The sequence below is a fragment of the Populus alba genome, chromosome 14 (genome assembly GCF_005239225.2).
Source record: "Populus alba chromosome 14, ASM523922v2, whole genome shotgun sequence".
Classification (NCBI taxonomy): domain Eukaryota; kingdom Viridiplantae; phylum Streptophyta; class Magnoliopsida; order Malpighiales; family Salicaceae; genus Populus; species Populus alba.
In genome coordinates, this window is record NC_133297.1 from 18,387,570 (window position 1) to 18,404,973 (window position 17,404).

Consider the following 17,404-nt stretch of genomic DNA (forward strand, 5'->3'; position numbering starts at 1 on the left):
ACAGGTAATGGTGTATATAGTCCATGCGGTTGTACTATAGATTTTGCCTTTCTACAAGCAATGCACTGTTCACAAATTCGTTGCATATCTCTTTTCATCTTCGGCCAATAGAAATGCTCATGCAATACATCCAAGGTTTTTGAGACCCCAAAGTGACCCATTAAACCACCCCCATGTGCTTCACGAACAAGCAATTCACGCAAAGAACTAGCAGGAACACACAATCTATTCTTTTTGAACAAATAACCATCCATCAAATAAAACTTACCAAAAGCCGAATGTCCACATGCATTATAAATCTCACCAAAGTCAGAATCATTATCATACAATTCCTTCACATATTCAAAACCTAACAATCTAGTATTCATGGTGTGTAAAAGAACATACCTGCGCGAAAGTGCATCAGCTACGATGTTCTCTTTCCCTTGCTTATACTTGATTACGTAAGGAAAAGTTTCAATGAATTCAACCCATTTTGCATTCATTTATAACCGTGAATTTAGGCTCCAGCTGCTGTGTCAATTCCAGCCTTGAAAGATGATCTGCCACCACGTTCTCAGCCCCCTTTTTATCTTTAATTTCTACATCAAATTCTTGCAGTAATAGGATCCAACGGATGAGTCTAGGCTTGGCATCTTTCTTAGACACTAGGTGTCTAATTGCAGCATGATCAGTATATACCAGTACTTTGTTTCCCATCAGGTAAGGCCGAAACTTATCAAATGCATAGACCACAGCAAGCAACTCTTTCTCGGTTGTGGCATAATTGAGCTGGGCATCGTTGAGTGTTCTGCTGGCATAGTATATGGTGTGAAACACATTATTTTTCCGTTGCCCCAGTACTGCTCCAACTGCATAATCACTTGCATCACACATAAGCTCAAATGGTTTCTCCCAATCCGGAACAATTACAATAGGACCTATCACTAACTTCTTTTTCAATAGCATAAAGGTTGTCTTGCATTCCTCATCAAACTAAAACTTTGTGTCTTTTAGCAGCAGACTACATAGCGACTTGGATATTTTAGAGAAGTCTTTGATGAACCTCCTATAAAATCCCGCATGACCAAGGAAACTCCTAACCCCTTTTACTGTAGTTGGCGGCAGAAGTTTGTCTATTGCCTCAATTTTAGCTCTGTCTACCCCTATTCCTTTTTTCTGAAATCCGGTGCCCCAACACTATACCTTCCTTTACCATGAAGTGACAGTTTTCCCAGTTCAATATCAAGTTTGTCTTTTCACAACGCTCCAAAACCAACGCCAACTTTGCAAGGCAGTCATCAAAAGAAGTTCCAAATACAGAAAAGTCATCCATGAATATCTCAATGATTTGCTCCACCATATCTGAAAAAATAGCCATCATGCACCTCTGAAAGGTAGCTGGTGCATTACACAACCCAAAAGGCATTCTTCTGAAAGCAAAAGTACCATAAGGGCAGGTGAAAGTGGTCTTCTCCTGGTCCTCAGGTGCGATGGCTATTTGGTTGTATCCTGAATAGCCATCTAGGAAACAGTAGTATTCATGCCCAGCTAACCTGTCCAGCATCTGATCAATGAATGGTAGGGGGAAGTGATCTTTGCGAGTTGCCTTGTTGAGCTTTCGATAATCCATACAAATCCTCCATCCAGTTACCGGTCTAGTACGGATCAAGTTGTTGTTTGTATCCTTTACCACTGTCATTCCTCCTTTCTTTGGCACAACTTGAACTGGGCTCACCCATGAGCTATCAGAGATTGGATAAATAACACCAGCATCTAACCATTTCAGAACTTCTTTTCGGACTACCTCTTTCATGGTCGGGTTAAGCCTTCTCTGATGTTCTATTGTTGGCTTGACTTCATCCTCCAACAGAATTTTATGCATGCAAATAGAGGGACTGATGCCTTTGATATCTGCCAATACCCACCCGAGAGCTGCCTTATGTTTTCTCAACACCCTCAACAATTTTTCTTCCTCTGTTTTGGACGGCTTTGCAGAGACTATCACAGGATAGGTGGAAGCTTCTCCAAGATATGCATATCGAAGGTGTTCTGGCAGAGGTTGCAATTCCAGAACCGGTGCTTGTTCACTGGTTGATTTTATTTTTTGTGCTGGTTGTCCCAAATCTTCAAAGTATCTTCTGCAGTTAGGTTCAAAAGAGTCCATCCAACATGTATATTCTGCTATTTCAGCATCCTCTTCCAGTACATTATTTACCAAACATGCTTCCAACGGGTCAGTTGGAAGCTTGACTTTGTCATTAATTAAAGAGTCCACCACTTGAATGATGAAGCAACTCTCCCCCATATCTGGCTGTTTGATGGCTTTGAACACATTGAAAATCACCTCCTCTTCATTCAACCTTAACCGCAGCTCCCCTTTCTTCACATCAATTAACGCACCTCCAATGGCTAAGAATGGCCGGCCAAGCAAGATAGGAATCTCATTATCCTCCTCCATATCTAGTATGATGAAGTCTGCTAGAAAGATGAACTTGCCCACTTTCACCAGTACATCTTCAATTATTCCCCTTGGATGCTTCAATGACCTGTCAGCTAGCTGTAGTGTTACTGTGGTTGGCCTTGCTTCACCTAAACCAAGCTTCTTAAAAATAGATAAAGGCATGAGATTAATACTTGCACCTAAATCACATAAAGCTTTTTCAAATATAGAATTTCCAATGGAACATGGTACAGTAAAACTCTCTGGATCCTTAAGTTTAGGAGGCAGTTTCTTCTGCAAAATAGCACTACATTCCTCAGTAAGAGCGACAGTCTCATATTCCTCTAGCTTTCTTTTGTTTGAGAGGATGTCCTTCAGAAATTTCACATAGCTTGGCATTTGTTCAAGAGCATCTGCAAAAGGAATGTTAATCTACAATTTTTTAAACACATCAAGAAATTTAGAAAATTGCTTATCAAGTTTATTCTTCTTGAGACGTTGTGGAAATGGAATTCTCTGCATTATTTCTTGCATTGGTTCTGGCAGAGGATCAGATTTTTTTCATATTCTGAATTGGTTCGGCCATTTGCTCCTCTTCTTCTCTTCCTGCATTCTTGTTTCCAGCAGTCTGCTCCACTTCTTTTCCACTTCTTAAAGTTATGGCCTTGCATTGCTCCTTAGGATTAATTTCAGTTGTGCTTGGTAGATTTCCTTGTTGTCTACCCGTGAGCATGTTGGCTAACTGACCAACCTGAACCTCCAAATTTCGAATTGAAGCTGCTTGGTTCTGCAGATTGGTATTTGTTTCAGTCATGAATCTGCTGGTGTTGTTTGTTAATTGTGTCATAGCTTCTTCAAGTTTTGATTTCTCTTTCATGTGCTCACTTGAAGATGGCATGGTTGGATTCTTCATGACAGTTTGATTGTTCCATGAGAAATTAGGATGATTTCTCCAACCGGGATTATATGTTGCACTGTAGGGGTTGTTCTGCCGGCTGTGATTTGACACAAAATGAGCATGCTCTGCTTGAGAGAATGGGTTCCCAATCTGACACTCTTCACTTGTGTGATTTCCATGGCAAAAATCACACGTTGTATGGATGGCATTTGCTGACAGTTGAGTGGTTTTCAGTTGCTGAGTTAGTGAATGGACTTGAGTTGTTAATGACGTGATTGCATCAATTTCATGCACCCCAACAGTCTTCTTCTGTATGCTTCTTTCATTTGGCCATTGGTAATTGTTCATAGCCATTTCGTCCAATAAGTTGTAAGCATCATCCTGTGACTTACTCATAAAAGCTCCTCCTAAAGCTGCATCAATTAGTGTTCTTGTGGAGGCATTCAATCCATTGTAAAAATTCTGCACCTGCATCCACTTCGGTAGTCCATGGTGGGGGCATCGCCTGAGCAAATCCTTGTATCTCTCCCATGCCTCATACAATGGTTCACTCTCAAGTTGGGCGAAGTTAGCTATCTCAATGTGCATTTTTGCTATCTTGGCTGGTGGAAAAAATTTAGCAAGGAATTTCTGAGCTAAATCTTCCCAGCTGATAACTGAATCTGCAGGCATGGAGTTTAACCAGTTCTTCGCTCTATCTCGCAAAGAAAATGGAAACAGTCTGAGGTGAATGGCATCATCAGTAACGCCATTATGCTTAAATGTGTCGCAAATTTCCAAGAAACTTGTAATATGGGCGTTAGGATCATCACTTGGCAACCCATAAAACTGAACTGAGGTCTGAATCATCTTCAGTATTGCTGGTTTGATCTAAAAATTATTGGCCTCAATCCTTGGTTTCCTGATAACAGAACGGATTCCTGTCACCTGTGGGAGAGCAAAATCTCTCAATGCCCGTGTATCTTGCTCAGGATTTTCATTGTCTGCCATGATGCCTGAACTGTTTTGAGTCTCTCGCGTTTTCTTTCTTAATCCCCTTGCAGTTCTCTCAATCTCAGGATTATAAGGTAGCAACGACTGGTTTTTGTTGCTTCTCATGCACTAGACAGCACACCTAAAGAGCTGAAGACAAAAGACAATCAAATTAGATCAAATTTAATTTATATTGATATTATTAGTAATTTTATCTAAAATCCCCGGCAACGGCGCCAAAAACTTGTTGGTTAATTTTGCAAGTGCACAAATCGTAACAAGTAATAAAGTGATGAGTAGAGTATCGTCCCACGAGGATTTGTAAAAATTACTACTAATTACCAAAGTCTTTTAAATTATGATCTATTTGAGGAATCGAATGAGATAGTTTATGAAACAAAAATTAATGATTAAAAAGTAACAACTAATTGATTAAAGATTAATGAATTCAATTGTACTGGTTCTAGGATTTCTGACTTACCGTAACTATGCCTATGTGAACTTTCTCAATTAAATTAATTACTCCTAATGTTGATAATCAGGTTTTTCTAATGTAAATATTAATCTCTCTTGAGCATCAATAAATTATTTCGACAAACAAATTTCATATACTCTACGAAAGTTCTGAACTTGTCGAAATTTATTAAGTACTGTAAAACCTGTAACGATTACAAAAGTTCCTAGGATATCTCTATCCTATAGATTTCTTAAGGTATTTCAAACAATAGCTAAAACAATTATTACTTCTCAGTTTCAAATTGAATTCTAAATCATGCAAATGTTGGCCAAACACACGCAAGCATTACACATAGAATGAAATACTCAACATCTTAATGTAACAATTCAATCGAAGAAATTGTTCACATATTCATAGTAAGGTTACATAAAAAACCCCAGAATAAAAGTCTACTCCATAGTTAAATTAAAGAGAAACAAACTTGATACGATGAACATAACTCAAAAGCAGAGAATTTCCGTCGAAAAGATAGGTGTCCTCCCGGTTTTCAATAGTTTTGCCTCTGCCCCTCTTTTGTTCCCCCCTTGGTGCCGCCTCCTCTCTTTTTCTTTTCTATGTTGTAGGGTTTCTGTCCGTGTTCAATCCCCCTTTTTTCTTCTTTTATATTGTGGCTTTTCTACCCCTGCAGTAATGAGGAAAGTTTCCTTTTCTGCATTAAATTCCTTCCTACTCAGACATTGCGGGCCCGATTTGAGGTAGAAAAAATGCGAATTCAAAGATCTCTATTTCTGGAGAAATTGTAGAGAATCAAATTTTCTTTCCAAAAAAACTGATCTTGAAATTTTTGGACGTCGGAGTGTTGAGATAAGGGCCATAAAACGAAACAGTCTTTGCAGTGCAGGAGTTTCGGGCTGGTTCAATCCTTGTTTTTCAACTCGCTTTTTGGGCTTCGAAACAACAAAACTGAGTTATATGCCTTTCATATGTTTTTTAGACCTTCATCTCAGCTATTTGAAAATGGTTACGAACATCCAGAACTAAATTGTATAGCTTCTTTGCAGCACATAATGAATCAATGTTCAGTTTCACTGCCCGGCTCTGCCTGTTTAGTAACCTAAGATCTGAAAACACATTAATTTCCCACGAGGTCAATAGTTCAAAAAGAGATTCAAAATTCTAATTGTCTTGTGCAACATATCCAAAATATTTAAAAATCAAGCATAAATAGCAGAAAATATACATGCTAAAAATTCCCTTATCACCTCCTATTCAACTTACCTTGTCCTTTCAGATGTTTCAAGGACTCATGATCCGAATGGATTACGAACTCTTTTGGCCACAAGTAATGCTGCCATGTCTCAAGTGCTCTTACCAATGCATAGAGTTCTTTGTCGTAAGTGGGATAGTTCAAGGTCGCTCCACTTAACTTCTCACTGAAATACACAATAGGTCTCCGATCCTGCATCAAAACAACACCTATTCCTATTCCAGACGCATCACATTCTATTTCAAATGCTTTCGTAAAGTCAGGTAAAGCCAAAACAGGTGCAGAACATAATTTTTCTTTCAAAAAAACAAAAGCCAACTCTTGTTCCTCCCCCCATCTAAACCCAACTGACTTTTTAACAACTTCATTCAAGGGCGCAGCTATTGTGCTGAAATCTTTCACAAAACGCCTGTAAAAACTAGCTAACCCATGAAAACTCCTTACCTCACTTACTGATTTGGGTGTAGGTCAATCCCAGATGGCCTTAACTTTCTCTTTATCCATCTCGATATCCTGTGCAGTTACTACATAGCCAAGAAACACAATTTTCTCCATGCAAAAGGCACACTTTTTAAGATTAGCATACAATTTCTCACTACGCAACACACTAAGTACATTACGCAAATGATGAAGATGCTCAGTTAAGTTCTTGCTATATATCAAAATGTCATCAAAATACACAACCACAAACTTACCTATGAATGCACGCAACACATGATTCATTAAACACATAAACATACTAGGTGCATTTGTAAGTCCAAACAGCATTACTAACCATTCATACAAACCATGCTTAGTCTTAAATGTTGTTTTCCACTCATCACCTTCTTTCATCCTAATTTGATGGTACCCACTTTTGAAGTCAATTTTAGAGAAAATACAGGATCCATGTAACTCATCTAACATGTCATCAAGCCTAGGAATGGGATGTCTATACTTTACCGTTATGTTATTGATGGCTCGGCAATCAACACACATCCTCCATGTTCCATCCTTCTTTGGCACAAGTAGCACAGGTACAACACACGGGCTCATACTCTCACGAATGTAGCCCTTTTCCATCAGCTCATCAACTTGCCTTTGAAGCTCCTTCGTCTCCTCGGGATTGCTTCTATAAGCTGGTCGGTTAGGAATTGAAGCTCCGGGTCGAAATCAATCTGATGTTCTATCCCCCTCAATGGTGGTAATCCGCTAGGAGTATCGTCGGGGAACACATCATCAAACTCTTGCAACAAAGAAATAGCAACACTAGGCATAATATGATCAAGACCATTAGTATTAAAGTAAACCTCTTTGTACACAAGTAAAATCATTGGCTTGTTTGTGAAAAATACAGATCTAACCTCACCCTCTCTAGCATAAAAATTGGGTTGTTTCTTTAGTTTTTCCACACAATCATCATCACACTTACTGACTTTCTTCACTCCTCTTGTCTTACCTCCACTCTCGGCCAGATTTGGGTGTTTTTGAGCTGTGGTCGAATGGTTTGATTTGTTTGGAGTGTTGGCCGAATATTTGCTTGTGTTTGGATAGGTGGCCGAATGGTTGTGGTGGTTTGGGTTCTAGCCGAATCTGATGGTCTTCTCTCCCCTTGTTCCTCACCTTGATTTTCTCTCCACATCGCCTCATGCTCACTTTTTAGCTTTATTTGATCATCATACACCTGTTTCGGTGTAAGAGGTATAAGAGTGATGGTTTTACCATCTTTTACAATGGTATACCTATTTTTAACCCCATCATGAATTGCCTTCCTATCATATTGCCATGGTCTCCCCAACAAGATGTGACTTGCTTGCATTGGTACCACGTCGTACAGAACTTCATTAACATATTTCCCAATCTAAAATGGAACCACAACCTGTTTAGTCACTTTCACTTCACCACTATCATTCAGCCATTGCAATCTATATGGTTTAGCATGCTTAGTAGTACACAAATTTAGTTTACTAACAAGGATGGCACTACAAACATTAACACAGCTTCCACTATCTATAATTAAACCACACACCTTGCTTTGTACATAACAACATGTATGGAAGATGTTCTCCCTTTGTTCATTAGTATCATCTTCCTTGACCTGAACCTGAAGTGTTCGCCTTATAACCATAGACTCCTCAACCGGTAATGCTAACTCATCCCCATCACTATCCTCTAATGGTGGCATGCCTTCACAATCAGAACTGTCACTTTCAGATTCCACATCACCATTATCTCTAATCATCATGATTCTCTTGTTTGGACACTTTGAAGCATAATGTCCATGTCCTTGACACCTGAAACATTTAACATCACGAGTACGTTTAGGTTGAGTTTCATATTTACCTTTGGCATCAGTAGGGACATCAACTTTAGCCTTTGGTGGTTCAGTTCTAGAAGAACCAAAGGATCTTGGCCGTATAGTACCCTCTCTCTTTAGATTCAGCTTCCAAGATGATGACGAACCCGAATTAAACACTGGCCGAGCATGCCCCTTCCTAAGTTGTCTCTCCACCTTCGTCGCCATGTGAACCATGTCCTCTAGCTCCACATAGTGCTGTAGCTCAACCACATTAGCAATGTCCCAATTCAACCCATTAAGAAATCTAGCCATGGTGGCTTCTTTATCCTTAACAACATTAGCCCGAATCATTGCTATCTCCATCTCTTTGTGATATTCATCTATTGTCTTATAACCTTGATTCAGACCTTGGAGCTTCAGATATAAGTCTCTGTAATAGTGGTTTGGCACAAATCGTCTCATCATTAAAACTTTCATCTCCCCCCAAGTCTGCACGGGTCGCTCGCCATTCCTCCTCCTACTGATCACAATCTGATCCCACCAAATCAATGCATACTCCGTAAACGCAATTATCACCAATTTCACCTTTTTTTGTTCAGAATAGCTATGGCAATCAAAAATCCAATCCACCTTTTTCTCCCACTCCAAATAAGCCTCAGGATCGTTTTTACCTTGAAAGCTAGGAATTTTCAGTTTAATGGTGTCCAAGTCCCCATCCATATCTTCATAAGTGCTCATGCCATGAAAATTCACATTCCTCCTAGCCCTGTTCGGTCCAGACCTGATTCCTTGGTCAGCTGATGCAAAATCATAGTCATCTTCACCTCCATCTGCGTTTTCATCAACAAACTCTTCAAAATCAGATCTGACATTCCGTGCGGCCATACGAACCGTATTTCCCCGGCGATCAGCCCCACTATTTTGTTTCTTTATCGAATTCACCTCATCTTTCAGATCCTTGTACGTCCTAGTCAACAGCTCAAGTTGCTGGCCTATAGCTCGCAATTGGAAAGCTACGTCAGTGTTTTGTGTCGCTGATTCGTTGTTTTCAGACATTCTTTGAATCTGGAAAATTTGGTTAGTAGCACAAAATATATCTTCACACCTCTCGTGTATCACACAAAAAAAAAATCAAGGGTTTTCACTCTAATAAGCTCACTATGCCTTTTACCTCACAATTTGCTTTCTTTTGGTTCTTTAGGAACTGAAATCAACAAATCAAAGTCAATAGCCTTAACAGCGTACTCTGAATATAATTTTCAGACTCAAGAATCAATAAATATACTGAAAACAAATCAAAACAAAACTAGGATTATGATTTTGCGAGTAGCAATGCAAATTCGTACGAATTGTGGACGAAATGAAGACACGAAATAAAACAAAAGCGAATGTTAAGGAAAACAATTACTTGACTTCTAGATAATCCAAATATAGCAGAAACAAAAATATTTGGACAAAACTAAACAGAAAAGATCATGTTTTGAAACTTGAGGCAAATCTAACCTATTACGTAATTTTACGTAACAGAATTGAAACCCAAACCAAACGATCTTTAAATGACCTCAAATTCAATATTTAGTATTACAATACTATGAAAACACCAAAAATAAATTTATAGGTCGTTCTATAATGTCTAGGTTCTCAAACCCCTTGTATGATCAGTTTGCGGCAGAATTGAACCTCCAATTAAAACCTCTAGAAGCCGTTATCAAAATAAGCCCAAATTTAATACATGGTGCGAGATCATCCCCAATACACAGAATATGAAGTTTCAATATATTCTAAGCTGGTTTGCTTATGGTTCACTAATAGTAGTGTTTCTGCGGCAGAATTGAACCTCGAATTAAAACCTCAAACAAACAATATTAGAATGAGCCCAAATTTGATATATGATGCGATCCCACCCCCAATAGACTGAATATGAAGTTTAAATTGATTCCGAGGTGGTTTGCTTATGGTTCACCAAGATTTGTGTTTCTGCGGCAAAATTGAATGATCCTTCAAATTTCAACTAATCACTCTTTTCTCTCTCTTTCTTTCTTTTTTTTCTTTTTTCTTTTTTAATAAACTGATATGATTAGAAACAGTAATCAAATGAAATATAAACTCTTTTTTTTTTTTTGCTTAGATGACGCAAACTCTAAGAACAAGAAGATGGATGCAAACACTGAAAAACTTAAGGGAACACCAAAGAAAAAAAAATGAAAATAACAGAATGATATGACCTTGTTTCGGAGCCTAGCTCTGATACCAACTGATGCGAACCTCGTGATCACGTGGTCACACAACCCACAATCAAGATTGAGATCTAATCCCGGAAAGCTGAAAGAGGTCTGATAGGAGTGTGACACAATGGAAACCTGCCCCAAGGCACAAACACTATTGGAATGAGTAGAATGACGCCACGAAGCCAGTTAATCTTTGATAAGTCAGATTCAGTTCGTTCAAGAACTGAAGAATGCAAGAATCACTCTCACACATTAAAACTGAAAAATTCAGAATAATAATCATCAAAAGCTGTCGAAATTGTGGCTTACATGAGTTTAAATAGTTCTTGAAAAATTAACCTTAATGGACCTCTTATGTGGACTTATATGAGGTCCACTCAAAACTGGCCCAAAACCCTAAACTGAAAAGCCCATAACTTAATCCAAACAAGCCTCGGATCCTAGCTTAAAACAAAGTATTAATTAAGCCAAAACAAGCCTTGGGCTGTAGCTAACAAAATAAAATAAAGCCCCTAATATTAAATCCATGTCCTGCCATGAGAAGAAGAGAATGAACTAAAATAATACAGAACTGATTGAAGGCTTATTTATAGCCTTCCATGTAGCCCCTTAATCCTAGAAACAAAAGGAAAAGGTAGCCACCATGTTGTTTCCAAGTTGTAGTAGGATTCTTTTGTTTCCTTTGTTGTCCTCATCTCACGGCCCAAATAAGGTTGTATTGGACCCCTCTTGCACATGGATAAGATGTACTAGGATCTCCTCTTGATACTCCAATGGACCTTCCAATTCTGACTTGGTGGAAACCTTCAAAACCAATGCATTCAATGCGTCTTTCAATGTCTTTGTCTTGGACCGAGTCATTGGTCCATTTGGAACATGTAATGGGTCCTTGTTGGTGTTTCTGGGCTGGTCTGCATCACCCTGTAGATTTTATTGTCTTGGATACACAACTTGTTGAAGCATGTAATTCAATTCCTGTTATTTTAGGACGTCCATTTCTTGCAACTTCTAATGCATTGATTAATTGTAGGAATGGACTGTTGAAGCTATCATTTGGAAACATGACATTGGAGATGAATATTTTCAACATTTGCAAGCAACCTGGAGATGATAATGATTTACAGGAAGTGGACTTTATTGAAAAATTAGTTCATGATCAATTTCAAACCACTTCTAGTGAAACTGAGATTGATGAACCTGACGAGTTGCAAATGGTTTATTTTCAGGAAGAAGCAAAGGCATGTAATTGGAGATCACAAATTGAAGAATTACCACCACAATCAATTGAGTCCATAGCTTCAAGTGTTCAACCACCAAAACCTGATTTGAAGTCGTTACCAATCAATCTCAAATACTCATTTTTGGGAGAAAATGAAACTTTTCCGGTAATAATATCTTCCAAACTTAATGCACATCAAGAAGGTAAGTTATTACAGACTCTGAAAATGCACAAAAATGCATTAGGATGGACCATAGCTGACATAAAAGGAATTAGGCCTTTGATTTGCACACACAAGATTTATTTGGAGGAAAATACTAAACCATCTAGAGAAATGCAACGAAGACTTAATCCTAATATGAAAGAAGTAGTGAAAATGAAGTCATTAAGCTTTTAGATAATGGAATCATTTATCCTATTTCTGACAGCAAATGGGTAAGTCTTACCCAAGTTGTACCTAACAAGTCTGGAGTCACTGTGATAACAAATGAGAAAAATGAGTTAATTCCAACTCGGACTATTACTAGTTGGCGCATGTGCATTGACTATAGGAAACTTAATTCAATGACTAGAAAAGATCATTTTCCTTTACCTTTCATGGATCAAATCCTAGAAAGAGTTGCAGGTCATGAATTTTATTGTTTCCTAGATGGTTATTCAAGTTACAATCAAATTGAAATTGCATTGGAAGATCAAGAGAAGACTACTTTCACATGTCCATTTGGTACTTTTGCATATCAAAGAATGCCTTTTGGGTTATGTAATGCACAAACCACGTTTCAAAGATGCATGCTTAACATATTCAGTGACATGGTTGAACGTTTTCTTGAGATTTTTATGGATGATTTTTCTATTTTTGGTGATTCATTTGATGATTGTTTAACTAACTTGGAAAAGGTTTTGAACAGGTGTGAAGAGAAGAATCTTGTACTGAATTGGGAAAAATATCACTTTATGGTAACAAAAGGCATTGTACTTGGTCACATTATTTCATCGAAAGGAATTGAGGTTGACAAATCTAAAATCGAGTTAATTGCCAACTTACCAACACCAAAATCTGTTAAAGATGTTAGATCATTCTTAGGACATGTTGGTTTTTACAGAAGGTTCATCAAAGATTTTAGTGTAATATCTAAGCCATTGTGTAACCTTCTAACAAAGGAAAATGTTTTTGAATGGACTGAACAATGTGAAAAAGCCTTTGTTAAACTTAAAAGCTTGCCTACTTCTGCTCCTGTCATTCAACCTCCTGATTGGTCACTACCTTTTGAAATGATGTGTGATGCTAGTGATTATGCCGTGGGTGCTGTCTTGGGACAAAGAAAAGATAAGAAACCTTATGTGATTTACTATGCAAGTAAAACTTTAAATAGTGTTCAAATGAATTACACTACCACTGAAAAAGAATTACTTGCAGTAGTATTTGCATGTGACAAGTTCAGATCTTATCTTGTTGGCTCACCTGTTGTTGTTTTTAGTGATCATGCAGCATTGAAATATCTTCTCTCTAAGAAAGATTCTAAGACTAGATTGGTGCGGTGGATTTTGTTACTTCAAGAATTTGATATCACAATCAAAGACAAGAAAGGCACCAAAAAAGTTGTCGCAGATCATTTGTCAAGATTGACAACCGATTCGAGATCTGACATCACACGAATCGATGACTACTTTCCTGGTGAATCTTTATTTTCTGTCTCTACAATGCCTTGGTTTGCTAATATTGTTAAATTTCTTGTTTCAGGACAATTGCCAGCTCATTGGAGTACCCAAGACAGAAGAAAGTTCTTGAACGAAGTGAAGAACTTTTATTGGGATGACCCTTATTTATTCAAATATTGTCCTGATCAAATACTTCGAAGATGCATTCCTGACAATGAGGTAAGTAGTGTCATTAAATTTTGTCATTCTGAGACATGTGGGGGTCATTTCTCATCATGAAAGACAACTGCAAAAATCTTACAAAGTGGATTTTACTGGCCCACCATGTTCAAAGACTCACATGCATTCTGCAAGACTTGTGAAAATTGTCAAAAGTTGGGATCTATTTCAAAACATCACATGATGCCTTTAAATCCTATTCTTGTCATTGAGATCTTTGACTGTTGGGGTATAGATTTTATGGGTCCATTTCCTCCATCATTTGGTTTCTTGTATATATTGGTCGCAGTAAATTATGTTTCAAAATGGATAGAGGAATTCCAAGTCGAACCAATGATCACAAAACAGTGATAAAGTTTTTGAAAGAAAACATTTTAAGTCGATTTGGAATCTCTCAAGCCATGATAAGTGATGGTGGAACACATTTCTGCAACAAGCCATTTGAGTCTTTAATGAAGAAATATGGAATCACACACAAAGTTGCCACCCCTTATCACCCTCAGATGAGTGGACAGGTAGAACTTGCTAATAGGGAGATCAAACAGATCTTGGAGAAAATGGTGAACCCTGATCGGAAAGACTGGTCTTTAAGACTTAATGATGCACTTTGGGCTTATCGAACTGCGTATAAAACATCATTAGGTATGCCACCTTATAGACTAGTATATGGAAAACCTTGTCACTTGCCTGTGGAAATTGAACATAAAGCTTGTTGGGCTATTAAAGCTTTCAATTCAAACATTGATGATGCTAGTCAGCTGCGAAAATTGCAAATAAATGAGCTTGAGGAAATAAGAAATGATGCATATGACAATTCAAGAATTAATAAAGCAAGACTCAAAGAGTTTCATGACAAGAAAATACTGAGAAAAACATTCAATGTTGGTCAAAAAGTCTTGCTTTATAATTCTTGACTCCATTTATTTCCTGGAAAAGTAAGATCAAGATGGAGCGGTCCTTTTATTGTGAAACATGTGTATCCATATGGGGCCTGTGATATCGAAAATCCAAAGAATGGTAATGTTTTCAAGGTAAATGGCCATCGTTTGAAAGTTTATTTTGACAATTTTTCAGTTGAAAATGACTCTATTGAATTGGGTGATCCTGTATATAAAGATTGATTCTTTTTCTCACATTGTTTTTGTGTGACTTTTGTTTTGCTAGTCTCTCATCCCGATCAAATGGCGGATAACAGTACTCCGTGACTCTTAAGTCGGTTCTTTCAGTTTCCCATGATAACTGATATCTGTGTATATATTTGTGCAATTCTTTGCTCTTTCTCCTTTCTTTGAATCTCTCCCCCAATTCTCAGTTGAAAATGGACACCACTCTTGAAAAATTGAAAAAGTATTTTCCCGCTCTGCCTCATAATGCGATTACAAAAATTTACCGTGCTAGATGTGAAAGATTGAGGTTGTTAATGAACCATGGAATTCCTGAAGATATTTGTTGGCTAATTGAAGCAAAGGTCCGATTATCAGGTGAGTCCTCCAATTCTTTCATTTCATACATGCCTGGAACAGGTAAAAGCACTTTTGCAAAGAAACGTCGTGCAAAACGACTGAAAGTCTGTCACAGATGTGCCAGATGGACTTGTAATGCGACATGTCGTTCTTTAGGAATGATATCTGTAAACCGTGAAGATAAAATATAATTCATTAAGGATGGCCTGAGTAAGGGGTCTTTAGATAATCTTCTATTGACTTTTAAGACGCACCCTAGTAGAGATGTGCATCGTGCAATTTATGATTTATGGCCATAATTCCATAAAGAACATGTTCGACTTAGTCTTGGGAATCTGACTAAAAAAGACCATGTTTGCCAGTTTTTAAGAAAATTGGATGGGAAGCCTATCCCCGACCCATAGAGGGCGTTTAAGCCGTTCTTGGACGTAAAACCAAGGAAAGATATGAGCCACAATCACAACTACCTGTACATACACATGCTTTTTCAAAATAAATAAATAAATACAAAGAGAGAGAGAGAGAGAGACTACGGCTGGCCTACATATGGGTGGTATGATTGCATTTTTAATTTCTCATCTATAAATTCTTCTCTTCCTTCCCTTCATTTCTACTTAACCCGTACATTCATCAAATATACAAGTGTGTAGAAATGGCAGGTTCCTCAAGTCATCACATAAACAATATTTGTGTTTTCGGTGGATCCAGTCCTGGGAAAGAAAAGGAGTTTTTAGAATCAGCAAATCATCTTGGTCAGGTACTAGCTGAGTGAAAGATTCATTTAGTGTATGGAGGAGGCAACCTTGGGTTAATGGGGGGAGTGTCAATAGCTGCATTTTTAGGAGGTAGTCAAGTTTTGGAGGTAGTCCCCAAAGCTTTAGCACAAGGGGACATCATTGGAAAAACAATTGGAGAGGAATTACAGGTCCCCACAATGTCTGATCGATTGAGTTGAGAATAATTAGGAGGCTTAACCTAATAGGTTAGCCAACCCTTTCTATATATATGAGTAGGGCAATATACAATAGTAAAGGTGGAGATTACCATATAAGAATATGACTACAATATTTCCTATATAATTACATTCTATAATACGCCCCCTCAAGCTGAGGGTGGAGGATCAACCCGAAGCTTGAATCTAAAAGCAGTAAATGAAGCAGCAGGAAGTGGCTTAGTGAAGAAATCGGCAAGTTGATCCTGAGAGGAAATAAAACGAATATGAATCTCCTTCTTCGCAACTCTATCTCGGACAAAATGATAATCAATCTCAATATGTTTTGTGCGAGCATGAAATATAGGGTTTGCAGACAAATACGTGGCACCAAGGTTGTCACACTAGATAATAGGGGCAGAAGGAGTCGGAATCTGAAGATCCGTTAACAAGTACTGAAGCCAGATAACTTCAGCCGTGCCATCGGTTAAGGCTTTGTACTCAGCTTCCATCGAAGAACGAGCAACAGTGCGTTGCTTACTCGATTTCCACGAAATTGGCGTCTGACCAAAGAACACAAGATAACCACCTATAGACTTTCTATCCTCAATACTACCTGCCCAATCTACATCTGTAAAACCGTGTAAAGCAAAGGAAGAGCTGCGAGTAATATGTAAACCATGTGATGTCGTACCACGGAGATAACGCAAGATGCATTTCACGGCAGCCCAATGGGATTCTGTAGGAGCATGTATAAATTGACAGACCCGGTTAATAGCAAAGCAAATATCCGGGCGTGTGAAAGTGAGATATTGGAGAGCACCAACAAGTTGCCGAAAACGAGTAGCATCAGAAAACAATGGATCCGGCATAATGGTGGCTTTGGATGCCGAAATAGGAGTATCAACTGGTTTACAGGATAACACACCAGCTCGTGTGAGGATATCAAGTGTATATTTATGTTGACAAAGCATAAGTCCCAGACCAGTACACTGCACTTCAATACCTAAGAAATAATGAACATCACCCAAATCCCGAAGTTTAAATTCTGAGCTCAGTAGCTGAATGAGTCGTTGTAGTAGAGTTCCATTATTACCCGCAAGCAGAATATCATCAACATAAACCAAAAGATAACAAATATCACTACCAACCGAGAAGATAAACAATGAGGTATCCACTTTAGAAGCACGGAAACCAATGGATAATAGAAAATCATTCAGACGAGTGTACCAAGCCCGCGGAGCCTGTTTTAACCCATATAGAGATTTATGCAATCGACATACATGACCTGGGAGTGCAGAATCAACAAAACCTGGAGGTTATTTCATGTAAACCTCTTCATCAAGGACTCCATTTAGAAATGCATTATGAATGTCAAGCTGATGAATTTT

The 17,404-nt window shown here is 38.2% G+C and overlaps 1 non-coding gene and 1 pseudogene across 1 annotated transcript; one reads left to right on the forward strand and one right to left on the reverse strand.

The window, feature by feature from the left end:
* Positions 1–465: 465 nt before the first annotated feature.
* Positions 466–4,169, reverse strand: LOC140954554 (uncharacterized; annotated as a pseudogene).
* Positions 3,805–3,908, forward strand: LOC118031818 (small nucleolar RNA R71). Its single transcript, XR_004684579.1, has one exon. It is a non-coding gene; the product is annotated as a small nucleolar RNA R71 (small nucleolar RNA).
* Positions 4,170–17,404: the final 13,235 nt, after the last annotated feature.